Genomic DNA, 14,175 nt, shown 5'->3' with positions numbered 1-14,175 from the left:
GCAAATACTGAATAGTGACTATAGCCAAATGCAAATAGATGTTAAAGTTGTTATTTTTTTGTACACTGCAAGGTTGTTGAATAGAGAAATGAATGTGACAGTATACAATCAAAGCACATGATTACAGCAAAAAATGGCTGGATGTAATGGTTGCATTTTAGAATTGTTCACCACCTGAAAAGTGCACTAGAGTCAACAAACTGACAATCTTGTCTAGAAGAGTTACAATACACCAGCACCTCACATACACACTTGTAATTTGCTTCTTGCTTTTTACCATAGTGAAACTGTATTCCTCTGAAAGTGAAACAACCTAAAGTCTTTGAAAATGCTGTTTGCCCCCCACTGACTGAACATTGGGCCATGTGACGCTTCAGCCCAAGTAATTCAGCATTTTGGGAAATAATCTTAAAGTTGTCCTCCACTAAAAAAAACATGTTTTTCTTCTTGTTCCTACAGTTTGGATTTTTGAGCTTCACTGTACAAAATGATGTATGTGCAGAATTTGTTTTCACATTGCTGACAGTGGAGAGTTTCTCTGAGCTAATTGATCATCTGATTTTAAGAGGCGTTCCTACAAGCATCATTTGTGACATCACAGCTAGTTTAGAAGCCAATCGTGGTCCAAAATGAAACTTGAAAATTAAAATTGTGATGTGGAAACTTGAAGGCTCCAGTGCTCAAACACTGAGAATGGACTTAACATTGAAGTAGGGTATTTGTATATGTCTTAAGAGTATTTGTATATGTCTTAATACATTTATGGAGGAGATCTTTAATATCGAAGTCGAGCTCACACTGATGTGACTTACATGCATCCAGCCCTGATGGAAAAAAACAGCTTATAACCAGTTTAACATGGTAGCTGGTTTTAGCTTGTTAGGCTGGTTAACCAGGTTGGTCAAGCTGGTGATAGGCTGGTGCAGCTGGTTGGCCATCCTCATTGAGCGGGTCAGGCTGGTCAGCCAGCTTGGAAAAGTTGGTCTCAAGGAAAAATACACGGTCGCCCATAAAGTTGGCATAATTTTGTTTTCAGACACATTCCTTTTTTTATTTTCTATTTATACACATCAGTAATCACCTTTGACCAGGTGCAATGAGATTGATTGATACAATTTTGAGAATATATACACTTTATCTATCAAGAGTACATCACATTTTCACAATCATTTCATGGAAAGAGGTAAAAAATACTTTATGGGCGACCGTGTATATGGTTGGCCAGCTGAGAGAAGCTGGGTCAAGCTGGTGTAACTGGTAGGCCAACTTAGTCAAGCTTGTGTTAGGCAGGTGAAGCTGGATGCACTCCAAATTAAAAAATTCAATCTTTAATTGGCATATCTTTGTATAGATCATCCTCAGAGTTTGACTAGGCTACAGTATTTACAAAAATCTATGAATCTGTTTCCTCCTGCTTCCTGCCTTTAGGCTAAGCTAGACTAACCACATCCTGACCCCAGCCCCATACTTACTGCATATAAACAAAAGTGGCATATTGATCTTCTCGTCTCAGTAATTTACATGTACACGACAAGCCCTACATCTGCTATGATGTAAACACTCACAAAGCACTTTATTGCGAACACCTGCACAATATAATGCTCTGCAACAACTCATAAATTCTATTCTCACAAAGCTCATACATTTTCATTTTTGTTGACATTGTCAGAAAGGTGATAATTCTACTTTATGTTTAATATGGAGGTCATAGTGGTTGGTGGTGGTGTACTAGAGTGCATTATATTGAAAAGATTAAAAAAAATATGTGTTACTGGGGTTTACTATTCATGCTGTATTTAACCCTATTTTCTTCATAATTTTGGGCCGTGTACATTTCTGTCCCTGAGGAACCCAGAGGGAGTTTATTTGTTTGTTTTTAAATCTGACATGGCACAAAAAATAATAATGCATCAATCAGTGTTGTTGCTAATCACTGACACATCCCAGACTGTGATAATCCTCTTGGAATAATTAACTTTTCATGTAGTATATGGAAAATAATTCATTTTTTGTTTTTCATTTAAATATCAATTGTTTTATAAAACCAAACTGGCATTTAAAGGGTTAAAATCCTGAAAAGTGAATGAATATTTGACAGTTATTATCAGGACTGGTGTTGATTTAAAAAAATAACTAATTGAAAGTGGAAAATAATATTAATTTCTAATATTTTGATGTCAGTGTTTTGACGCATTCATTTTTCTCACTAATGAGCCATGTGTAACACTTTCTAATATGACTATCCTGTACTATGTAGCAAGTTCTGTGGTACTTAAATGACTTGAATTTGTCAGCATACAAAAAAAATGACTGTTCCCATGGAAATTTAAAGCATGCACTGATGTTGTAACTCGGTTTCTTTCTATAACCATAACATTCAGCCACTCTTCTGTCTAAAACATCTGCACCGTCCTGCTGTTATGACAGACATGTATGAACCTGCCTTGTCTATTGAGCTGGTGATGTTCAGCCTGTCAAATTATGGAAAAGCTGTACTTTAAAAATGAAAGATAGATATTTAATAAGCATTGACTTAGTCCACTTGAGACCAATTTTAAAAAATGTACCATTCATATGTTGACATATAGTAACCTATAAAGACTGTTGAGTAATGTTGCATCTTACAGTTTGATTTTTAGTCATTTGAAAAATCAGTGTAATGTGGAAGAGGTTTTCCTTTTTCTGGAATATTTGCATAAGTTCTAGCTTCACAAACAACAAACAAACAAACAAAAAAACACATCAATGCATCTGAAGTGATTGTCTGCCTTTGTTCTATTACATGCAGTAATGTAATTGCATCTGTATTTCTGTATTGGGTAAAAATTGCTTTACTCATATTTAAATAGCTGGAGGTACGTTTCTGATATTTTATCACCTTCATTATGCTGTAAATCTAATCCTGTCCACTGCTTCTGTGGAACATCTGAATATGAAGCACATCACCTCTAGCTTACAGTAGGAATCGTAAAAAAAAAAAGGAAAAAAAAGTGTTTGCCTCAGTTTTACTACGGCGTGTGGAGCGACTGAGAAAATCTCTCAGTGATTTATTGGTAAGTAAAAGGATGGTGTGGAGAGGAGGAAGAAAAGAGGCTGCTATCTCTCCTCATCACTATACACTGCTTAGAGTCCCACTGCTTAATGGCTTAAGGAATAGATGAAGAGTGGATAAATGAATGGGTAAAAGAAAGGAGGTGGTCAAATGAAATAAGAGTGACTGGTGCATTCTGGTGGATAAGATACATCACAATGTTTGAATCAGCTGAGAGACCTTTGTCACAAAACATTCAACTCCATCAGCTCCTGTCTTTGAGGTCTCACTTAATCACAGCATCAAGAAAATGTTTTTCTTTTACATTTTGCTGTGTTGACTTGATTGTTTTTAATGAATCCATTTATTTTTTTAAATCAATAATAACTGTCTTTGCCATCAGTACTTCATAACATCCATGGATATGTTTACCCCAGGCAGAGGAGCCTAACAAAATATTGGTTGATCATTAAGCCAGAGGTACATCTTTCTCTTAATGAGGAACTTTAACTGTTTAATATTGTATTAAAGTCTCGGGACTAGTGCTAAATGCTGTAAACATACAGCTAAAGATGCTTCTGGACACATCTTCAGTGATGTTCCTGGAATTATCAGGTGTTTCAGGTCTTTCGACATCATACACCCTCCTCCAGGTGATCCAGGTAGGGCTGATCAGACCCCAGCTTGTGTCCAGATGGCAAGCTACCATGACTGCATGGTTCTCCACTTTTGAGCCACAGCCATCTTGAGGACTTCTCTGCCTCTTCGGTAGCTTTCCTATTGATTTTTAATTGATTTTGATGGCCAAACTGGTGTAGACTGTGGTTAGAGAGTGAGTGACCCCACCTCGACTAAGAGACATCTAGCCCTCCATCCAGCTTGCTGACAGGTGCTGACCAGTCCCGAGTACTTGGAGAGCTTCCTTTCAAAGGCCTCTTCCAAGCGATCTTCCCACAGGACTGTTAGCTCCAGCAGCACTACTTGTTTGATTGACTCAGACACCTGGACTATGTCTGGTCGCAAGGTGGTGGCTGCAATATGGCTTGGGAACTTGAGCTGCCGATTGAGATCCACCAAGACCTGCCAGTCACCTGCTGATGTCAGGAAGCCTGCAGGCGATCTTCTGGCAGGCTTTGGGTGCTCTCTGGCTCCGACAAAGGTAAAGGTTTTCCTGGAGGGTCGGGACCGCTTTGCCCTCTCAAGTCCTGCGCTGATGGCTTCAGCGTTGGTCTTGAGGACCTGGTCATGCCTCCACTGTTATCGACCCTCTCCAAGTGCCTTAACGATGTTCAAAAGGTTTAATGTTTACTATGTTCTCTATCTTAGTATGGTGTGATTACATGCCGACATTAGCGAATTAGCACTAAACAAATGTAGCCTACCACTGACACTGATAGAAATGATGGTGCTAGTTGAAAAGGCAAGGGATCATCAGTTATTACAGTCTATCCTGTGGCGAATAAGGATTTCTGTACCAGATTCTATCCATCCAGCAGGTGTGGAGATATGTCATTGACTAATAGAAAACTTTAACCTACTGGTGGTATTACGCTGCGGACACACCGAAGAGCAGTGAAAAGCGTCCTGCGGCGAGTTGCCATGGAATCTGTATGTAAACTCGCGGCGGATGGCGGAGGTGGCGGCGAAGTGCGAGGTTAGCATGATCCTACAAGGGTTGGTTTGTGTGTTTGCACGTATTGGATGCTAGTAGGTGCATAGCTGGATGATGATGTGCACTTTGGAAAACATTTAGCCAATTTAATTTAGCCAGATAACTCAGTAGGTATATGTTTAGATTCAACTGACAGCACCCTCCAGTGGCTGTAGTAATTGTTACAATAGCATTGCTTCTTCGGGCATACTCACACTAGGCCTGGTTGCCTTGTACAAATACCTTTGTACAGTACCTTGTCTTGGTGAAGATCATCCAACGACGGGCGGTTTACCTATCTCTCTTTCAAGATTTTAGTTTAGTTTGTTTCATATTCTGTCTGAATAATTAAATAAACTAATGTAATACGTGGTATATTTTTACCTTTTTCTTGTGAAAGTTCAGACTATAAGTGCCAGATGTTTAGACTGATGTCAGGCCAGATGTGACACCTATTGTATTAACATATGTTCCCATTAACATTGATGACTAAAAGTAAAGATACTCTCACCTTTATTATTTTCTGTTCATCAAGTTTAGTGCGTGAGTCAGACAGTTTGGTCTGTCTAATATAGACTTCTATTTAAAACCCAGCAGATTGGTCCCAACTGCCTGTCAATAAAGCTTAGCGAGGGAGAGGAGGATAATAAAGGGCTGATATCAGTATTTATTGGATTCAAATTACTGACTCAACTCTATAAGTAACTCGTTATACTCAGCAATTCAACAAAGATACTTTAATTATTTGCTGGAATTATATACTATCATGTTTGGACGTGGCTTTTGTATTTAGTTTGAATTCATTTTGAATGTCTCAGCTTTTTACTCAAAGTTTGAAAAGAAATTCACTTATATTCTTCTCAAGTCTCCCTCACATGTGGCATCCCTCTCAAGTACACTATAACAGTTTTGCTGGTTGTGGTTGCCAATGGAAAAAATAACCAGCTCTGACATCAATGAAGCAGCCCCAGGTCATGACACAATGCTGCACAGTGGAAACCACACATACAGAATATGTCACATTTTAACTCATCGGACAAAAGACTGAATTCCACTCATCAGTCAGCTCTGTGTTTTTATGACTCAGACATGTCAATAAGACTTATTCAACTCTTTTCTGCTATCTAAGCAATAGTTCCTTGTCCTATTTTTCCTTCTTAACGTCATCTGAATAACTGATGCTGATATTTATGTTTATGTCAGAACAACCACTTTGTTTTTCAAGTTCATGTCATGTGTGCAGACGTGCAGATGTGGGTGGATGTAAACGAGCTGCCATTACTGCAATTTCATATCACTTGTAAACCTGTACAAAAATACTGTAGTGGATGTAAAGAATATAACTTTTTAACTAACGTTGTGTGGATTTCACCAAGAAATATGTCCAGGAAATCCTGAAGAACATTTGCATTTACACCTGGTATAACAGGTTTTTCTGATTGTTTAGGCACTATCTTTGAAACTATAGGCTATTTCTGCAAAACTCTACATACTACCCACAAAACCTTACACCAAACCTCTTCAAACTCTTGTAAAAATGAAGGCCAACTATGCACTGATAGCATAAATGAATAACACTTGTGGCCTTTGCTTTTTCTGTGTAGGGCAGCAGTTACGTGTTTTGTCATTCACATACACACAGGTATCCAAATGTGTATAGTATGGATGTGTATTCTGAAGATAACAAACTATGGTAAATGGACTGCACTTAATTAGTGCTTTTCTTGTCTTTTTGACCGCTCAAAGTGCTTTCACACTACATGTCACATTCACACACTGATGGTAAAAAAAGAGGAAAGAAATCTCGTCTTCCTTGTGGGTCTACACAGCATAGTGTTCAAGCTGATTTGTAAGTGAACTGATTATCTAAAAGCGTTTTCACATGTGTCAATGTGGAAAGGTAATTGGCAAAATAGAGTCACAATGTAGAGACCAATGCTTACAGTTTGGCTAGAAGTGTGTTATAATATTACAAATGGAGTGTAAAGAACGTGCATTCAGTTTTCACGTGGTAAATGCATTGGCTTTAGGGCTGGGTATCGGTATTCGATACCTTTTAAGGTAAATAAATTGATACCAAGTAGTATTAAAACATCTCCCGTCAAAGAATACCTGCAATCAATCTTTTTGTACCCAGAGAAAATATAACTGTTTGTATGGACTTACTCACAGTCAATCAATGCAAGTGTGGCTACAAGTGTTAATGGTTTCAAAGATATAGTGCTTCAAGAATCACGCATTGTGATCACAACATGTCATGTCACAGGTCAAGAAAACAGCTGCCACAAATGGATGTCATTCATTTCTCAATAACGTTTGATGATAGAATACTTCTGGCTTCAGCTGCTACCTGCTTGTTTTAGCTGACAGGAAGAGTTGGAGATAAGTGACCTTTCAACTAAGTGCAGGCATGTCCAAACAATTCCATAAAGAGTCATGTGCCTGCAGGTTTTTGTTCCAACCAAGTGCACACGATTCAACCAATCAACTGTCTGAAGACTGAGATCAGTTGATTAAATGAGTCAAGCCTGGTGTGCTCCTGCTTGGCTGGAATGAAAACCTGCAGCCACATGACCTTTTATGGAATAGTTTAGAACATGCCTGACTTAGTGGTGCTGTACAGGTTGCATTTACATCTGGCTGAGATCTGATCACAATATGAGGCTGATCAACTCCAAATGTGGTCTGACTGATCTTATCACATCTCAATGTGTTGTGAGTATCATGTGTTTTTCCTTGTGCAGAGCTGGTTACTGTCAGAACAGCTCATCTGTTCTGACAGTAACCTCCAACCTAAAGATCAACAACCTGATTCTTACTTCTGTTTCCTCCTTGCAAAGAATTTACAATTCAACGTTTAAGGTTTTTAATAAATGTATTTGATGTGATTATAACACAAGAAGTGACTGATTGAAGAAGACATTATAGTAACTTTGTACTAATTCTGTTGAGGGCTAACCTGCTATGTAGCATCTTCACATCCATTGTAAAATAGCTTTAATCCAGCTGTTCATATTTCACTGTCAGTGAAGCTGCGTCCCCGTCATCCATATGAGAACACATTGGTTACATAGCACTTAACATGCCTGCAACCTGACAGCATGGCTCTGACTGTAACAAGTTTGGCGTCTGCACGTTCCCGTCTTGCTCTTATGATCTCATGTTCTGTTTCTCAAAGCTCGGGGGAGCAGGCTTGACTCACCTGTAGCTGCAGCCAGGACTGGACTCTATCAGTCCAGACAGTAAATATTTGGACAGTTACATATGTTATGTTCTGCAGGCTTAGTTTGAAGTATAATAATGGATAGCACATTAAAAAGCCAAGTCTCAGCTTTAATTTGAGTAGGTTTACATCAGTAGGAAGTGGGAGGATATGGCCCTTTTAACAAATAATGCCCACATTTCAGGGGTTCCAAAGTAACCTGGATACTAAATGTTTCTTGGGCAGCTGTGTTTCAGCACAAAATAGCTCAAACATGACTCAGAGCTGCTTAACCCTGTAATGTCTGAACCATCAAATAATTGCCAGGAAATGCGCTGGTCGACTGAGGAGACCAGGGCTCGTGGATGAGCAGAAATGAATTTGCTTGGTGAAGAAAAAGCCCTTCATGATTGCACAGCAAGTCAGGAATGCTCTCCAGGATTCAGCACAAAGATGCAAACCTCAGCTAAACCTCAGAAACAGAAAGGCAGGCAGCAGTTCATAAAAAATATACAAGAAAGAAAAGCAGACAGAGTTCTGGAACAAAGTTCAAAGAAACAAAGGACCGATGAAACAAAAATCAACCTCTATCGAAATGATGGAAAGCGTGGGGAGAGAAAGAGAGAGAGAGAGGGGAGAGGAAAAAAAAGGAACAGCTGATGAGCCAAAGTGTAGCAGCTCATCTGTCGAACATGGTGGTGCTTCTGTTACGGTTTGGGGCGTGTGTGGCTGCCAATGGAGCTGGCACGCTGGCATTTAACTGATGATTTCACCGCTGACAGAAGCAACAGGGTGAACGCAGGGGAACAGAGGAGCTTACTGTGTGCTCACATTCAGACAGAATCACAACTCATCGGAGCACGTTTTTATCGAGTCGATGATGAATGATGAGTCAATCACCCGGTCGCCATGGAGGTGTCTGCAGCCTGAGAGAGCATCACCAGTAAAGATACAAAGCTGCTGATGTCTGTAGCTGCAAAGGATTTCCCACTAAATATTAAATATGATCATTTTATTTGACTTCATGTGAATCTGAATCCCTAAACTTTGGCCTCTAGGTGTTAAAAGCACTATATCTCCCACACAGTTCTTTTCTTTATTGATGTAAACCCACTCACATTAAAGCTGAGACTTGGCCCTTTTTATGTAATATCCATTATTATATTTACAACTAAAATGTACTAACAGAAATATACTGCGATGAGACTGATGGTGAACAGCCTCTCTCTTTTTCTCTTTGTGTTGGCAGCTCAGGTTTTTTATTTTATGGATAAAAGGGTGGATGGCAAAGTTTCCAAATTGTTACACCATCCAGAACCATAAATAAAAGAATCCACCCTATCAGCGTTGTCTCTGTACATCTCCACCACTGCACCCAGCCTCCCCCAGGTGTGCTGCATCAGTTATTACATGATTTAACCTGCCAGCTAAAAGATTCACTGCATCATCACAGGCTTTAAATAATTGACATTAATAGTTTGTAACACTCTGTAACACACTACACTGAAATTTGATAAATATTCTAATAATACACATTTTAAAACTGTTTAGGTGCACTCAAAAAAACTAACTTCTTGGTATTGTAAAATATACTAGATTAACAAACATACATTCTACATTGTAATATTAAGATTCACTGAGTACTAGAATTTATTAAGTATAAATGTATATGTTTACACATTTTATCATCATACAATAAATTAAGTTTTATTACAGAATTGTTCATACATTTTTTATCAGCACATAAACCTAAAAATGGTATGTAAGTTTTGATGAATCTAAATATACAGTGCGTTTAAATTCTGACTGAACCATTTCATCTAAATAGAGGGGGTTGTTTGGCCAATAAAGAGGATGGTTCATTTTTGCCAGAAACAAGAAGAATTAAGTTTAATGAATACATTGTAAATAAAATATTTTATTAATATCTGTTAATGATTGTAAGTTCATTTTTTTAAAATAACTAATATTCCAGTATTTTTTTAGGACCCGTCAGTCATGAGCCCTTAGAATCATCCTAACTTTTCACCCCTTTACGGCACCCCTAGTTACACATGAGTCTCTTTACATTAAATTAAAGAGTAGACCTGCTCTATGTGAAAAGTGCCTTGAGATAACCTTTATTGTAATTTGATACTATATAAATAAAGATTGATTGATTGATTGATTAACATAAGCATAACATGAGGAGTTCCAGCACACTTATTCCTGCTTGAAACTACAATACACAGTGGTATAACTATTTATGAATTGATTATAACACTGTGTAGAATGTTAACATGTTGGCACTCTGCTCTACATCTCCTATATATTGGCTCTGTGGGCTGTTCACAAGAATACATATTTACATCCACAAACAAAAGAGCTACATATGCAGTTCCCTCCAATAAAACTGGAGATCAGAATAGGAAAATAAATACAAACGCTGACAGTCTCATTACAATGAACACACAGCAGGACACACTCTTCAATAACACTGCAGAGATGTGTGTGTGTGTGTGTGTGTGTTTGCTCGGTGCTGGCTCCAGTGTCATGCATGCTTTCCTTTTTTATGATTACTGTGGAATATGTCTACATATGCATGTGTGCACATTGGTCAGTGTGTGTGTGTGTGTGTGTGTGTGTGTGTGTGTGTGTGTGTGTGTGTGTGTGTGTGTGTGTGTGTGTGTGTGTGTGTGTGTGTGTGTGTGTGTGTGTGTGTGTGTGTGTGTGTGTGTGTGTGTGTGACCCAGCTGCCGCTGAGCTGCCCTCCCCCATTCTCCAAGGACGTTTGGCCAACAGAGAGTCAGCCCCTTTGTCTCTCAGTGAGCTTACATGTATCCTCTCTCTTTTACATCATCTATGTTCATGTCTCTATCTCCTCCATCTCTCTCTCTCTCTCTCTCTCTCTCTCTCTGTCTGTCTTTCCGTCCCCGTCCTGCTCCGTCTCCACATCTCTCTTTTTCTCACAACTGCACCTCTCTCCCCTTTATCTCTCATACATCACCTCATTTTCTTTATGTTTCAGTCTCTGTGTTGTCTGTGTGTTGGTTCTCTGTGTACCTCGGTGTCTGTCATTTCTCTGCAGTGTGAGGAAAAACCAGTTATCTAGAATCCTGCGAGGACTATTTGAAGTTTTTAAACTCTCTACATGTGTAACAGTGTAGGGTACTCTCCTGTTCAAATTTTCATTAGCTGGCTGAGAGCATTTTTGGGGGCTTTTCACAGCAGAGCTCTTTGTCATCATCTCCCTTCATTTCCAAGGCTGCTCTGCCACCTTGTGACTCAAGAAATTAGACCACCTTAAAGGATACATTCACAACTTTTCAAGTGTGTCTTAAAGCAGCAGCCAGGTGTCCATATGATCAGTGAAAGAGGTTTTCCTTACTGTAATCATACTTGCTATTAAAATATGATATTTAAATTGTGTATTTCAGTGTAAGTGATGGGGGGGGGGGGGATCTCCACAGTGTGTCCCCTTGGGAGGACTGGATTTAGTCCTCCATCACTTCCATTGTAAGTGCATTATGAAGGGATCTTCTAATGGTCAGTATGAACAGGAGGAATGATTACAGCAAGAAAACCTGTTTCACCTTTCATTTGGGGTCCTGACAATGGCTGGATCTGCCATATAGGCAATTTGGGCAACTGTCCAGGGGCCCTTGAGAAGAAAGGGAGCCTCATGATGTGAGAAAAGGGCTCCACAGATGATGTTGATCATTATGATCATTATGGTCACTGTCAGAAATGTCCAAAATGAAATATGGAGTTATGAGGTTTCCACCAGACAGCAGCGTTATCCAATCCAATATTTATTTATTTATTTTTTTTAACTGTGGTTGGGGGCATGGGTGTCCGTAGTGCCCAGGGGCCCCTGGAGATTTTAATCTAGATTTGCTCCTGACTGTTGTTTTAGGACAGACTTGAAAAGTTGTGAACTTTTCCTTTAATGTGAAGTAATACCTCAACAGCTTCTGCTAGTATTGAATTATTACAGAGTGAAATAGTGTGAAATAGTACATGAAGTATATATGCACTGTGACAGAGAGCTACAACATCCACTATCTACTTTGTTTCTATAGTAACAGTATTAACTAATGTAACTAATTAAAAAAGTCTAATTAAAGTGTAACATTTTTCTCCTAAAATGACACATTTATTCTCTACATTTCCTCTTTATCCACAAAGAGACACATCTCAACACAGCTCAACTTTTTTTTGTAGGTTCTTGGAGTATTGTGACGGTTGAAATGAGAAACATTTTTCAGTGAGAGCTGTTCAATATCAGAGACTTGTTCTGTTAACAGCAGTGTTGTTCTGGCTGTGGCTCCTGGCTACAATGTGCAGCTACGGTATCATTACAATAAAGACATTTGTTAAACACTTCTGTTTGTTTAAGCGTGAAGAAAAATCCAAATACATTAATGTCAGACACATCCCAAAATACATTTCAGTGATTCATGATTCAGATTAGAAACAATATTTACACACACACACACACACACACACACATATAATACAGAATCATTCAAACACATGTAAAGCATAACAAACATAATGAAGTTATAGAAGCACTGCTGCTGCAACATGATCCTGCAGCTCAGTTCCAGTCAGCAGTATAAGTCACTGCACCACCAGCACAGGCTCAATTCCCACATGACTTTAATGCTACAGGATGGTTTTCTTTTCCTTTCTTTTTCTTTTTTCTTTTTTCTTTTTTTAACATGTTTTTTCCTAATATTGCAGCAATACACAGAGGAGCTTCTGCTGATAATAATAATAATAATTCATATTCATCATCATACAGCTGATAATAAGACAGAACAAGTGACAACATAAAGAAAAGGAATTAAAAACAACGAGAGAACATAAACGAAGAACGCATTACAAAGAAAAAAATGTGAGACCAATGCACTCGAGAACATAAGAATGATAAAAATGTAAATAAATAAATAAATAAGAGAGAATAAGAAATGTTTAATAAAAGTTAGATTTAAAAAAAAAATAGGTTCAAATAGATTTAAAAAAGACTAAACAAAAGTAAAAATGAAATAAAAGAGATTGAATAAAAGTTTGACTATAACTAGGTTAAAAAAGATTAATAAGACAAAAGAAACAGACTATACAAAATAGAATAAGAGGAAAAACTTAAAGTTATAGAATGATGATCATAATAAAATAACATAAAATAAAGTAAAACAACTTTTTTTTTTTTAAACATTAAAACAAATCCCTGAGTTTGGTTGCATTGCATTTGCATTCTTCGTTATTTCCTGTTTTATTTTGTATTCACCTTTGTCTCTTGTTTCAGAGTCCTTGCTTCCTGTCCTCCTGTGTTCCCCGCCTCCTGCCCCACCCTGGTTAGAGTCACCTGTGTCTAATTATCCATCGTTCCCTTGTGTATTTAGTGTGTGTGCTCCCGTCTGTCTCTTCAGGTTCCTGTGACCGTCCCAGCCTTTTTCTAGTGTAAGCTTCTTGAGTATTTGACCCAGTTTAGTTTTTTGACCCTGCTTTATATCTTTTGTGATTTGGATACTTCTTTTCCATGTACCAAACCTGCTTTACCATTAAAACTTGTTGGATTGGACCTATTCCTGTTGTCAGTCTAACAACTCTTAAACATTTCAGATGGTACGGTTGGTATCTGTGGTTCCATGCATGGTGGAGGAGGTGTGAAGGGCTTAGCTGGTGACACTGTTGGCGATTTATTCAGAATTCAAGGCACACTCGAACCGGCACGGCTACCACAACATTCTGCAGCGGGTTTAGGATTAGTTGGGACTGCAGAGTGAAGGAAAAGCAGCCAACAAGTGCTCAGCATATGTGGGAACTCCTTCAAGACTATGAGGAAAAGCAGCCAGGTGAAGACCTCATGAAGCTGGCTGACAGAGTGCCACAAGAGTGCAAAGCTGTCATCAAAGCAAACAGTGAGGAATCTAAAATATGAAACACATTTTGGTAGGTTTGGTTTAACTCTTTTTTTGTTTACTGTATGATTACATATTTGTTTTGCTTTGTGATTCCATATGTTTTATGTCTTTAGTGTTTTTCTACAATGCAGAAAATAAAGAAAAACCCTTTAATGTGTCGGTGTGTTCAGACTTTTGACTGGTACTGTATATCTTCTCATTATATCTTTCATATTGTATACATAGATGATTATAATATGTAGTATTCACATTTTTAAGGTTACTTATACTTTACTGTGAATCTGTATTTTTTTTATTTATTTTTTTTTATTTGCATGGCAGCAAACAAGGCTGCGTGTGTGCTGTTAGTTCACAGTAATGTCCTCACTGATGAGTGCAAAGA

The sequence above is a fragment of the Scomber scombrus genome, chromosome 9, assembly GCF_963691925.1.
Source record: "Scomber scombrus chromosome 9, fScoSco1.1, whole genome shotgun sequence".
Taxonomy (NCBI): Eukaryota; Metazoa; Chordata; class Actinopteri; order Scombriformes; family Scombridae; genus Scomber; species Scomber scombrus.
This window is presented reverse-complemented; position numbering follows the sequence as displayed.